Source organism: Bos taurus, chromosome 28, assembly GCF_002263795.3.
Source record: "Bos taurus isolate L1 Dominette 01449 registration number 42190680 breed Hereford chromosome 28, ARS-UCD2.0, whole genome shotgun sequence".
Classification (NCBI taxonomy): domain Eukaryota; kingdom Metazoa; phylum Chordata; class Mammalia; order Artiodactyla; family Bovidae; genus Bos; species Bos taurus.
The window spans coordinates 11,493,923-11,508,369 of record NC_037355.1 but is presented as its reverse complement, the minus strand read 5'-3'; the positions used below and the strand labels follow the sequence as shown (position 1 = coordinate 11,508,369).

Here is a 14,447-nt window from a genome sequence, read left to right as displayed (position 1 = left end):
AACACTCCAGAACTAGCCTGTGAAAGAATGCACAATATATGTTACTCTTAAGAAGGTTAGGAATCAGGGATTTATCACTGGCCCTGTTGACCCCAAGACTAAACTCTCTAACAGCACCCTGGGATCAGAAAAACAGAGCCCATAGACTTTATTGCAATATCAAGAATCAGGAATCAAGAGGGCACCTCACTGTTGATTCTAGAACCATCTTTACCTGCTGGACTAACATGACATTCACACAGCCAGTGACTGGACATGGAAGCTAGTTAGCAGCCTTGGGAAATCACTAACTTCTTCTGCCTATGCGTGTCATCAGAGGTGAAGAAGCAGGATAGCTTTGGCCTTTACAATGAACCTCAGCTGCAAGGAAGTCTAGCAGAGGTATTTTCTAGCTTCTCAACTTCTGAAATGCAAGATGGTATGTGTACTAACTAAATCCTCTCTAATCTGTGTAGCTTCCTAGTTAAACTTTTCTGGAACAGGCTGAGGAAGTGTTGTGAAGTTCTTAATTTTTTAAAATGGTATTTTAACAACTTAACAGTCACTTATTTTATTTTGGCCATGCCGCATGGCTAGCAGGATCTTAGTTCCACACTGTGCCCCTGCAGTGGAATCACAGTGTCTTAACCACTGGACCTCCAGGGAAGTCCCAAGATGTGAAGTTCTAGTTGCTCTTCCATCCAGGAGAATTTCACCAGTCTTCCTATTTCAACTTGCTGTTTCACCTGTAAATTTTGCAGTAAATGATTTTGTGGTATTTTTCCTAGAGTTCTCTACAAGAATAAATTGTTCTTATTGACCTCACCCTTATGGCACTTAGGATCCAGTTTCCCAGCCTCCTACCTCTTTCATGTGCTTTCTATCTTCCAAAAGTTATTGACCACACTTGCACTTGCCACTTGCTATTTATCTCTTGATAGTGTTGTCCTGGTAGAGAGAAAGAATTTTAACTACATTACCCTTATTTAGTGGGGCTTTAAAAGAAAACAGAGATAAATGTGTTCAACAAAATAAGTTTAATCTAAAGTACAGTCAAATTTTTTTTGCTATCTTTACTTTTTCTTAGGTGATCTATTTTTAGTCAACAGGTCGTAAATATCATACACATGCCAATATCACCTAAATGTATATCTTCACCCCTGAGTTCACCACAGAATTTCCAATTCATATATCCCTCTGCTTACTCGGCATGCCCTGCTGAATATTTAAGAGATATAATGAATATAACAGCATAAAAATAGAGTTCTTGATTATGTTCTATTCTTTCCTGTTTTATTTCCTAACATCTAAAAGATGTACAAACAGACAGTGAAGGGGGCTTGGATCCCAGCTCTTTTGCTAAAACTTACTAATTATTACAATATGAATCTTCCTATTTCCCAATGGGAAAATATTCCTTGTGTTTCAGCTTGAGATATATATTTTAGTGTTTAAAATTCCTCAAAGCCAATCTTTTCAAAAGACACGCACCTTGAACATTTGCTTTTGCATTTTTTACTCAAGGTAAAAGAAATATCCTTCATCTATAAAATAAGTCACAATTCTGTAGATAATTAACACCCTTTGGCCACCTCATGCGAAGAGTTGACTCATTGGAAAAGACCCTGATGCTGGGAGGGATTGGGGGCAGGAGGAGAAGGGGACGACAGAGGATGAGATGGCTGGATGGCATCACCGACTCAATGGACATGAGTTTGAGTGAACTCCAGGAGTTGGTGGTGGACAGAGAGGCCTGGCGTGCTGAGATTCATGGGGTCACAAAGAGTCAGACACGACTGAGCGACTGAACTGAACTGAACTGACAAATTATTGTTTTTCATTTCATTTAAAATTTAATTTTATTTTATTCATTTTTACTTTTTAAAGGGTTGTTTCTCATTTATTTAACTGTTGAGTGTGTTCTGGTATATACATTTTTATGGAGTACAGTTGATTAACAGTGTTGTGTTGGTTTCATGTATACAGCAAAATGAAATCAGTTATGCATATACGTATATCAACTCTTTTTCATATTATTTTCCTATATAGATCATTAGAGTATTGAGTAAAGTTCCCTCTGCTATACAGTAGGTTCTAATTAGTTTTCTATTTTATATACAGTGGTGTGTATATGTCAATCCCAATAAAAACAGTGGTTAGATGTCACATCGTAGGTGGCAGTGCCTTAACCATATGCTTATTGTCAGGCGTCAAGGGGAGTGCCAACCTTCTCCTTTCACACAACACTAAATCTAATTTTAAAACAAGTTTGTTTTTTATCTTCTGTTCAATGTTACAGAATGATCCCTAGATTTATAGTGAGGATAATTGTTTTATTGCTCTTATTTATTTTGGTCCTGATATCCATGGGAATGAGACTTTGGGTTACAAGCCTCAAGTAAATATCGTGTAATTATTTTTTATTACATAAAGTCGTACCATCAATAAACAATATTCTCATTTTAAAAAATGTGCTTGAAGTCAGAAATAATCTAAAAACTCTATATTTTATAGGTTAGGTAAGCTTGTAATTGGAGAAGGCAATGGCACCCCATTCTAGTACTTTTGCCCGGAAAATCCCATGGATGGAGGAGCCTGGTAGGTTGCACTACATGGAGTCGCTAGAGTCGGACACGACTGAGCAACTTCCCTTTCACTTTTAACTTTCATGCATTGGAGAAGGAAATGGCAACCCACTCCAGCGTTCTTGCCTGGAGAATCCCAGGGACGGGGAAGCCTGGTGGCCTGCCATCTATGGGATCGCACAGAGTCGGACACGACTAAAGCGACTTAGCAGCAGCAGCAGCAAGCTTGTAATTAAGTTATAAATTTAATAATGTGAATATAATATAGTGGGTATATTAAGAAACATATTGTCATATTTTGGAAAGAATGTTTCCACCAAATGATAAAATTACCTTCATGGTAAGGATGCTGCATAAATAAGTTTGGCTAGAATTTCTTCATTATGTTAAAAAACAACATAAGAAGTGCTAAAATATTACATGAAGAAAATCAAGTCAAATGAGTAGTCAAGATTTTAGTGTATTTAAAATTTTATCTGAAAATGATGGCAATCTGATTCAAATGGTATCTTTTTAATGGAGCCGCATTGTTTCCTCTAAAACTCTAATTAAAATTCTTCTGCAGACCTGCCTGGAGGGAGACAAAATTTTAAAACTATCGAAAGCAAAGACTGGCAAAACACCTACTGGTAAAATCTTGGATGATTCAACAGTATTTATGAGGCAAACAGATATAGATTGAAAATAATCTTCCAAGACTTGAGCACAAAGTGCACTTTGAGTCTACCTGGAAAAAGTAGGAGGATGCTGAACACTTTCTTCACCGTATAGTATCAGGCGTAAAAACACAGGGTGAGCACTCGCCTGTGTTTCTCACCTATGAAAATAATTTTAAATCCAGGCAAAGAATAAGAGACACTTTAGATAACTAAGGGAAGAATCAGGTGAACTGCTGGTTTATTCTGGGAGCACAGTTCCTTGAGAAAAGGCAGGCATGTGCCTTCAGGGAAATCTATGATAGCAATGCATGCTGGAAAATTACAGTTTTAATTTACTATATATATACCCAGCGGACTGGGGTGTCATCCCATTGGCAATGAGGCTCAGTAGAGATAACTGTCAGAAGTTCCATTAGCACAGAATCTTTGTTTTCTTCATTGCTTCAACTCAGTGACTCAAACAGTACCTGGTACATAGTAGTTACTGGTTATGTAGATATAGAGAATTGACAGGAAATGTTATTTTCAGCTTCATCCCACTGTATCTTAAAGTAAATCTAAAGGATATGGGACAAACCATTCAATAATTATCATCATTATTATAGGCATCATAATTAGCATAATTACCTAATATTCCTAGAGCGCATGCCTTTGTTTTCCTCTAGGAGTTTTATGGTTTCTGGTCTTACATTTAGATCTTTAATCCATTTTGAGTTTATTTTTATGTATGGTGTTAGAAAGTGTTCTAGTTTCATTCTTTTACAAGTGGTTGACCAGTTTTTCCAGCACCACTTGTTAAAGAATTGTCTTTTCTCCATTGTATGTTCTTGCCTCCTTTGTCAAAACACTGTGACATAAATCACAGCAGGATCCTCTATGATCCACCTCCCAGAGTAATGGAAATAAAAGCAAAAATAAACAAATGGGACCCATTTAAACTTAAAAGCTTTTGCACAAAGGAAACTATAAGCAAGGTGAAAAGACAGCATTCAGAAAGGGAAAAATAATAGCAAATTAAGCAACTGACAAAGGATTAATCTCAAAAATATACAAGCAACTCCTACAGCTCAATTCCAGAAAAATAAGCAACCCAATCAAAAAATGGGCCAAAGAACTAAACAAACATTTCTCCAAAGAAGATATACAAATAGCTAACAAACACATGAAAAGATGCTCAACATCACTCATTATCAGAGAAATGCAAATCAAAACCACTATGAGGTACCATCACATGCTGGTCAGAATGGCTGCTATCAAAAAGTCTATAAGCAATAAATGCTGGAGAGGGTACGGAGAAAAAGGATCCCTCTTACACTGTAAACTAGTACAGCCACTATGGAGAACAGTGTGGAGGTTCCTTAAAAAGCTGGAAATAGAACTGTCATATGACCCAGCAATCCCACTGCTATGCATACACACCAAGGAAACCAGAAATGAAAGAGACACGTGTACCCCAATGTTCATTGCAGCACTGTTTCCAATAGCCAGGACACAGAAGCAACCTAGATGTCCATCAACAGACGAATGGATAAGAAAGCTGTGGTACATATACACAATGGAATATTACTCAGCTATTAAAAATAATGCGTTTGAATCAGTTCTAATGAGGTGGATGAAATTGGAGCCATTATACAGAGCGAAGTAAGTCAGAAAGAGAAACACCAATACAGTATTTTTAACACATATATATGGAATTTAGAAAGATGGTAATGATGACCCTATATGCGAGACAGCAAAAGGGACACAGATGTAAAGAACATACTGTTGGACTCTGTGGGAGAAGGCGAGGGTGGGATGATTTGAGAGAATAGTATCGAAACATGTATATTATCATATGTGAAATAGATCACCAGTCCAGGTTTGATGCATGAGGCAGGGTGCTCAGGGCTGGTGCACTGGGATGACCCAGAGGGATGGGATGGGGAGGGAAGTGGGAGGGAGGGTCTGGATGGGGAACACATGTACACCCATGGCTGATTCATATCAATGTATGGCAAAAACCACCACAATATTATATTGTAAAGTAATTAGCCTCAAATTGAATAAAAAAAAATTAAAAAAATATTCCTAGAGTTCTGTGGAGAAGGAAATGGCAACCCACTCCAGTGTTCTTGCCTAGAGAATCCCAGGGACGGGGGAGACTGGTGGGCTGCTGTTTATGGGGTCGCACAGAGTTGGACGTGACTGAAGTGACTTAGCAGCAGCAGCAGCAGCAGCAGAGCTCTGTAGTTAGTGCTAGACACTCTGCTGACATTATTTTTTAATGTTTTTGTTGTGGTGGTAAAAATCACATGATGTAAAACACGATTTTAGCCATATTTAACTGTGCAGTTCAATGGCACTAAGGATATTCACATTGCTCAACTCTTGCCATCATCCATCTCTGAAATTTTTACTTTCCTTAACTGAAACCATCTCCCCATTAAACACTAAATCCCCATTCCCTCCCTACGTCCTGACCCCAGCCCCTGGCATCTACCAGTGTACTTTCTGAATCTATGAATTTGACTATTCTAGGTAAACTGTACAGCATTTTGCTAACGTTATGTTATTCATATGACAACTCTGAAGGATAGGCAATAACATTATCCTTATTTGAAACAAACTTGACAGAGGTTACTAGAAATAGCAGATCTAGAGCTTGAACTCAGGCATTGGCTCCATGACCCAAGCTCTTATTTGGGCTAAAAACAAAGAAGTCATTTGATGGCAGATACTGCTCTTTGAATATTTTTCTCCTCACTTACAGTGTAATAACCCCCCCAAGCTTTCTTTTGGCATATGGTTGCCAGAAATAAAGTGACCTTTTGACTGGCTCTGTTAAAGGTGAGTATGGTCATATGAATATGTTCTACCTGATACAATGAAGTGGAAGTGACATGTACAGTACTTGAAACCTTAATGGAAGAGACCTCAGAAAATATTCTTTACTCCTCCCTTCTTCCTAGTAGTAGCTTTCTAGTTGCACTTTCCAGCAGCAGGTAGGTACCTTCACTGGTTAAGAGTTTCTTTCCCCTTACGTAAGTCTCCCAAAAGGAGAGACAAAGTTAGCTTATTGTCTTTCTACCCAAGACTATTGTTTTGTAATTAAGGGATATAGCTTCTTTGGTAAAAACAAAACAAAACAAAAAACCACAAACATGGGATTAAAAAGGCTTGGGGCTTCCCTGGTGGCTCAATGGTAAAGAATCCACCTGCAATATAGGAGCTACAGGAAATGGAGTTTTGATCCCTGGGTTGGTAAAATACCCTGGAGGAGGTCATGGTAACCCACTACAGTATTCTTGCCTGGACAATCCCATGGACAGAGGAACTTGGTAGACTATAGCCCATAGGTTTGCAAAGAGTCAGACATGACTGAAGTGACTTAGTACTCATGCAAGAGAAGGGTTCAGGAAACAGTATATATGAAATCAGCTTTTAGGGTTAAAAATTGTCTAGGCAAAAACACTTGGCTATTCTTTCTTGTACCTGAAACCAAGTAAACACATCAAAATCTTCTAATGGGGCATTATTGTTAGCAAAAAAAAAAAAAATCACAAAATTTGTGAAAATTCAAACTTTAAAATCAACCTACTTTTGAAAGGGCTCCCAAATCTGCACCATCTGTAGCTCTGAAAACTCTAAGGGCACTTTCAGGTGGGGCCTTGGAGGCTATTGGACAGGGGACAGCCTCCCAAGAACAGAGACTGTGACTACAGAAAACAAAGGAATTTTCCCCAGAAAGTTGAATCAAGGGCTGCCAGTTGGACAAGCTTAAGAACTTACTGTACCACCAACTGCTAATCGCTTATTATTTGAAAAATTTTGATTATTACTCTTATGTTTTTCCACAGTTGTATAAATAACTAGCACATCAAAAGTCAAATCCTAGCTTGATGAAAAGAAATGAACATCCCTAGACATCCTGGACTTGAAGTTGGGTACAGCAATTGGAGACAACTTTGGAATTGCTTATTTGGGAGTGAAAATGATGATTCTTCCCCAGTTTCTATGTATTATTCTTCACTAATAGGATCTTTGAATATAAATTAGGCACAAGATTAGCTAGCATAAAGCTGGCATTTTCTAACACCTTGAGGCTAAGTGTTGCAATGTGACAGTTTTCTGGTCATGGCAAATGTCATATGAGTAGAGTTAGTGTATATACCCTATGACAAAAGCAGGGTCCCAGTGTTATCTTTTTCTTTTGGATTTAGTTCCAGTGTGATAGTTGAAGCTAACATGGCCATCTTGTACTGTGAAGTAGAAATCTGATGTGGAGAATCCTAGGTCCCTGATGATATTGAAGCCAGCATACCTGTCTTAGAATGTCTATGTTATATAACAGAGGTAAACTTCTGTCTTCTTTAAGCCTGTACAAACTACTCTTATTTGGACTTTAAAAAATTCTTTCCAAACTTTATCTTACCAATTCATGTTGAACGACAGACAGTTTAATGAAATAGACTCATCTTGATAAACCTGGGAAAACGTGAAGTCAATAATTAGGAGATAAATAAAGAGAAAAATATGTGAGTAGCTTTGTATACTAAGAACTAAATTAATTTACTATTTTTAAAATACTGTATACTAAATGATGAGAGGGACTTCATTTTTGAGAATACACCTAGATATACTGTCAGAGGCAGAAAGATTCATCTTCCTAAATACATACCTGAGGTGATGTGAAAGAAAAGAAATTATTCAGACGTGATAAACTCTAACTCCACTGAGGCAAAGAGAACCTTGGGGTTATTCTGACACATTTGCTCATTCCGGTTGGAACCACTGAGAGTCCATATTCACAGTGGGCTGATTAACATAAAAAAAACTCTACAAAGGGCAATAGTGTGATCTATAATTATCTTGGCCTTTACAGAGTAGAAAAAATTTCATGTGAAAGCCTCTAAAGAAAAGCTTATTCTTACTTGAATTTGGGTCAAGAAAATGTCTTGTGGTCAGAAAAAGTCCACCTTAAAATGTACATTTTAATTGTCCCCATGTTTCAGTGCTTTTCCTGGTGGAGGGAATAGCAGCCCACTCCAGTATTCTTGCCTGGAGAATTCCATGGACAGAGGAGCCTGGTGGACTATAGTCCATGAGGTCCCAAAGAGTCAGACATGACTGTGCAACTAACACTTTCACTTTTCTTTAAGTGCTATTAGGATATCAGCACAAGAAAACTAAAGTCTTCTTTAGGGGGTGCATTTTAATTGCAGACACCTCAAAATTCCTTTAAATAAGGTGGCAGGAAACATAAACTAACAATCAAAAGTCTTTAAATACACAAGAGAAAAAATGATCATTAAAACCAGCAAAATATACTATCACAGATAAGAATGAATTTTTGTTGTTAAAATAAACTATAAAAAAAGAAAATAAAAATTATGGTGAAAAATAAATATCAATGTGATCAGACATATTTGATTAAAATCAAATAGAACTTTAAGAAATTAAAAATGTAAGAACTAGCTTTAAATCATCCAGTGGATGGGATAAGCCAAAGATAAGGAGGTAAGGACTTCCCTGGTGGTCCAGTGATTAAGAATCTACATGCCAATGCAGGGGACACAGGTTCGATCCTTGGTCCAGGAAGACTCCACATGGCTGAACCAATTAAGCCCACGAACCGCAACAGTTGAAGCTCTAGGGCCTGTGCTCCTCAGGAAGAGAAGTCACGGAAATGTGAAGCCCACACACTGTAAGAAAGAGAAGCCCACTTTCACCACAACTAGAGAAAGCCTGTGCACAGCAATGAAGGCCCTGAATAAATAAATAAGATGAGGATAGAGTAAACTGGATGACACATCTGAAAAAAAGAAAACCTAAGATAGGAGATAGAGACAAGATATGAGAAATGTGAAGGAGAGTAAAACTAGGAAAGGAAACTGAGAAAGAAATATTTTGATATACAATGCAAAACATACATATAAAACATATACAAAAGCAAAAATAAGAGGATAGAGAGAATGGAAGAAGTGGAATTTTGAAAATACAAAACAGCTGACACTGCTCCAGTATTGATGAAAGACATAGGTCCTCAGTTTCAGAAAGTTTGATGGTTTGCAAGCAGGCATAACAAACACAGATCTATCCCCAGAGATATAATGAGAAAACTCAGAAGATAAATCAAATCAAAGAGAAGATTCTAAAAGTCACCAAAATTAAGAGCTGAATGCCTGCAAAGAAAGGGCAATCAGGTCATAATTTCTTGTTAAAAAACAAGAATAATAAAGGCAATAACAAAGGCAGACAGAAGACAATGGGAGATAACTTTGAATTATGAGAGAAAATTGTCCCCCACATAGAACCTATGCAGAAGCACACTATCTTTCAGAAGCTAATACTTTTTGTATAAAAGCTTATTATTAAAAGATCCTTTTTGAAAACCTTGTAAAGATTTGTTTTAAAAGGAGAGATTTTTTAAAGAAGGAAAGGATGGTATGAAAATTGGTGAGGTAATAAAATGTTATTTTTTGTGTAAATCTAAAAAAAAAAGTGATGGTTTCAGTTTTTGAAGAAGCAGTTTCTTAAAATTAGTAGAGCCACACTAATAAAGTTTAGAAAAAGATTAACATTCCAGAGGTAAATCACAGTTTTTAAATGTATAAAGCTATAGAATGATCTTTTAACCCTACCAAAAAATCCTACCAAAAAAAATTTAGCAAGTATAGGTAAGAATGAGAAAGCCAGGGTATAAAAAGTGATCTATGTGTTCTTAAATCATTTAAACTGGAGATCCTATCAAAAAAAGTTTAGCAAGTATAAATAAGAATGAGAAATCCAGGGTGTAAAAAGTAGTCTATATGTACTTAAATCATTTAAACTAGAAATGAGATAAAATAACTCATAAATATTACTGTAAAGAAAAGGCAAATGTAAAATTCTTCAAAATTATATGAATAGCATACTATGAATAAAAGATTAAAAGTAACAGGTGAGATGAAAGCCATAGGGATTAAGGAAAAACTTGATATTTACCTAATTAGTTGGAACATAAAGCATGTTTTACATTTGACTCTAAAATATAAAATCTTCAAATAATAACTACTTCTGAAAATGTAATTATTAATAAAGTGGAAAACACTGTATAAATACATTCTAGAGACAGATAATGAAAGCTAAAAATTATATCACAGGAAAATTATAAAGCAATAGAAGGAAAATAATAAAAAGAAAAAAACAGAATGCAATAAATAAAATATACCTAACATATCACTTACAAGGACTGGCTACTATATAAAGAATTCTTTAGTATTGCTGCTCTTTAATTCATTTATTCCACAATCATTTGCTAATTTAAGGTTTTTGGTTTTTTTACAAAATCAAGAAAAATTGCTAAGTAAACTAAAAAAGTGGGAATTATTAAAACATTTGTATTTTACATAGCAATTATAGAATCTGAATAATTAATAAAATTTTTGATATTAACACTTATAATATACATATATATGTATGTTGTTGTTCAGTCGCTAAGGCATGTCCAACTCTTTGGTGATGCTATGGACTATAGACTGCCAGGCTCCTCTGTCCATGGGATTTCCCAGGCAAGAATGCTGGAGTGGGTTGCCATTTCCTTTTCCAGGTGCCCTTCCTGACCCAGGGATTGAACCAAGTCTCCTGCATTGGCATGCGGCCTCATTACCACTGAGCAACTGGGGAAGCCCACAAGTTTCTCTTGTTGTTGTTCAGTCACTAAGTCATGTTAGACTCTTTGTGACTCTATGGATTGTAGCACACCAGGCTTCCCTGTCCTGCGCCATCTCCCGGAGTTTGCTCAAACTCATGCCCATTGAGTCAGTGATGCCATCCACCAATCTCATCCTCTGTCACCCCATTCTCATTTGCCCTCAGTCTTTCCCAGCATCAGGGTCTTTTCCAATTAGTTGGCTCTTCACATCAGGTGGTCAAAGTATTGGAGCTTCAGCCTTAACATCAGTCCTTCCAATGAATATTCAGGGTTGATTTCCTTAGGTTTAATCTCCCTGCAGTCTAAGGGACTCTCAAGAGTCTCCTCCAACACCACAGTTCGAAAAGAATCAATTTCTCAGCACTCAGCCTTCTTTGTGGTCCAACTCTCACATCCATACATGACTACTGAAAAAAACATATCTTTGACTGTACAGACCTTTGTTTGCAAAGTGATGTCTCTGCTTTTTAATATGATGTCTAGATTTGTCATTGCTTTTCTTCCAGGGAGTAAGCATTTTTTAATTTTGTGACTGCAGTCACTGTCCACAGTGATTTTGGAGCCCAAGAAAGTAAAATCTATCATTGTTTCCACTTTTTCCCCTTCTATTTGCTGTGAAGTGATGGTATTCTTCTGTCCCCTGGGTTTTATTCTATTGGAATAAGTGTTCCTCATAGTTTATTGGTCGTAGTGTGATATGAATGTTAGTCTGTCGTCTTACCAAGAGGGTGTGGCTTTCCCTTTTTCTCTCTTTTCTGGCTTCTTACTCTGTTAACACATTTTGATGAACTCTTGATTATTGTCTACTCTGATGCTAACAGATTTAGTAGCTGCCTCCTTTTTTCAGCTCATCCATTAACAAAACCAAACATTAAAACAAAAGATTAAACCATTTAGGTGACTTTCACCAGTTGAATTCCCAGGCGATTAAAGTATTTTAGATAGATAAAAAGAATTTTGGTGATCATGGCTTGAATCCTTTTAGCCACATCATTTTAAAATACCATGTCTCCTTAGTGAAAAGTAATATATGTCACATTCAGAGAAGTTGTTATATATGTGTAATATTGTAGGTTGCAATTCTGTCCACATCATATGCTAAAGAAGAGAGTTATAAATTGAGTCACTAGAGTAGCTACAACAGCTGTTATTTGCCATTTATTAAATTTGTTTAATAAACTATGTTTTAATAAACATGAAGTTATACAACTATAGTGCAACAATATAATACAATGTAGAGCTAACTCAGGTTTTTATTGTACATATATATTTTAATATTTGACTTTCAATATGTAAAAACATCTGTCAGTTTCTGTCTAATAAAATTCATAATACTGATACCAAAATTTTAATCAGTTTCCTATAGTTAGACGGTGATATATTTCATCAAATATTTTTACACAGATGGCCTGATATATGAGATTGTTTTTATAACACTGTGAAAGTAGCATTTTAAATACAAAATGTTTTTGGTTGGGAATTGGAACGTAAGATAGAATCTAGGATTATTTTTCAACTACAAAAGAAAAATATAATAATAAAATCAGAGTACAGCCACAAAAGAAACTCAATTTTTTAACTATGTAGGGCAAATTCTTTTCAATTTCCCTCTAGTAACATAAAAGAGCTGTAGCATGAACTGTTATCAGAATGCTTGCTGAGATTTTTCTTTTTTAATGAACTCTTGTGATTCACACTGCCACACATGGTGGGAAAAAAAGAAGTTGGATTAAGAACCATTTCCAGCTTTTTGCTCTTATTTCTTTACAGATATCTGCTTACATTCCTGGCTTTGGATCTCAAGATATGATACTAGATTTACTTTGAAAAGAAAATAGTACCAGCACTTCCACGTTTCTGAGGAATACTATCTTAACACATAGACCCCTGACACTGTTTTATCCATGTAAGTCATTCAGTGTCCTAGGCGATGGCCTTTAAAAAACTCTAACACCCTGATTAACCGTTAACTGTAGTTAAATATTTGACAAAAGGTAATCATCAAATTTAAACTCATATCATTGCTTATTAGATATTTATGATTTGTCCACTTAATTTAAAAAAATATTTTTAAAGATGCAAGTAATTTTATGAAAAAATATATTTTGGAGGAATTTAGTTTTGAAGACAAAATTACTGAGATTTTGTCTCAGTAATTACAAAATTACATCTGTCTACTGAATTTCAGGGCTTCCCTGGTGGCTCAGTCGATAAAGAATCTGCCTGCATTGCAGGGGACCTGGGTTGTATCCCTGAGTCAGTAAGATCCCCTGGAGAAGGAAATGGCAACCCACTCCAGTATTCTTGCCTAGGAAATCCCATGGACAGAGGAGCCTGACTGGCTACAATCCATGGGGTCACAGAGTCAGAAACGACTGAAGAACTAAACCACCACCACCATTGAATTTCATGTTGAGTTGATAGCCAGCTGTTTTGATTTAAATCATTTTTCTAAGTAGTTTACTTACCATAAAATTTTTAGTTGTAAACTTAAATTTTGTCTCACTCAAGGAAATTTACAATGAAATAAGGAGTTCCCTGGTGGCCCAGAGGTTAGGACTTCCCTGGTGGCTCAGACGGTAAAAGTGCCTACAATGCGGTAGACCTGGGTTCGATCCCTGGGTCGGGAAGATTCCCTGGAGAAGGAAATGGCAACCCACTCCCGTACTCTTGCCTGGAAAATCCCATGGACTGAGAAGCCTGGTAGGCTACAGTCCGTGGGGTCACAAAGAGTCGGACACGACTGAGTGACTTCACTTTCACTTGGGGAACTAAGGAGACATGTGCCCTCATGCCTCCTGGGCACAACCGCCAAAAAAAAAAAAAAGAAAAAATGGAATCAAGACCTAAAAACTTATCATTGCTTCTTTACCTTCAACTAGAGCCTTTCTCAGTTAAATGAATGGTAAAATGATCTTCAACTTGAGATAATAGTAAATACTCTAACAGAAATAACAGTCATTTCTAACTATATTTAATGTCAACCAAATATTACTGGTGCTTATTATTAATATTGGATAACAAAATCTGCACACACTAGAAAAAACTCTTCCTATTTTTAATATATTTGCACAATCTCTGGTCAGCTGGTTCTTAAAACTCTAAGAGGAAAATTCATATTTATGTTCAACATTATATTGTTGTTGTTTAGTCACTCAGTCCTCTTCAATTCTTTTGTGACCCCAGGGACTGTAGCACACCAGGCTCCTCTGTCCATGGGATTTTCCAAGCAAGAATATTGAAGTGGATTGCCCTTTCCTCCTCCAGGGGATCTTCCTGACCTGGGGATTGAACCTGCATCTCCTACATTGGCAGGCAGATTCTTTACAAGAGAACCATCAGGGAAGCTCAAACATATCATCAACTCCTTTGTAGCACCTATATTCTAGAAGATAAAACATAGAAAAAGACTCCAGTTGAAAAACTTATATTTATTCTATAAGCTCATTATGTGAAGGGAAAATAAGATCATTTTTTCTTCTTGTCAGTATTATTGGAATTTTCTCTAGTTGGTGTACATATAAAATAATATATCTACATATATATATATAT

The 14,447-nt window shown here is 36.4% G+C and overlaps 1 pseudogene; it reads right to left on the bottom strand.

Annotated features, from left to right (window-relative positions):
- Positions 1-2,123: 2,123 nt before the first annotated feature.
- On the bottom strand, positions 2,124-2,226 carry LOC112444807 (uncharacterized; annotated as a pseudogene).
- Between the last annotated feature and the right edge of the window lie 12,221 nt (positions 2,227-14,447).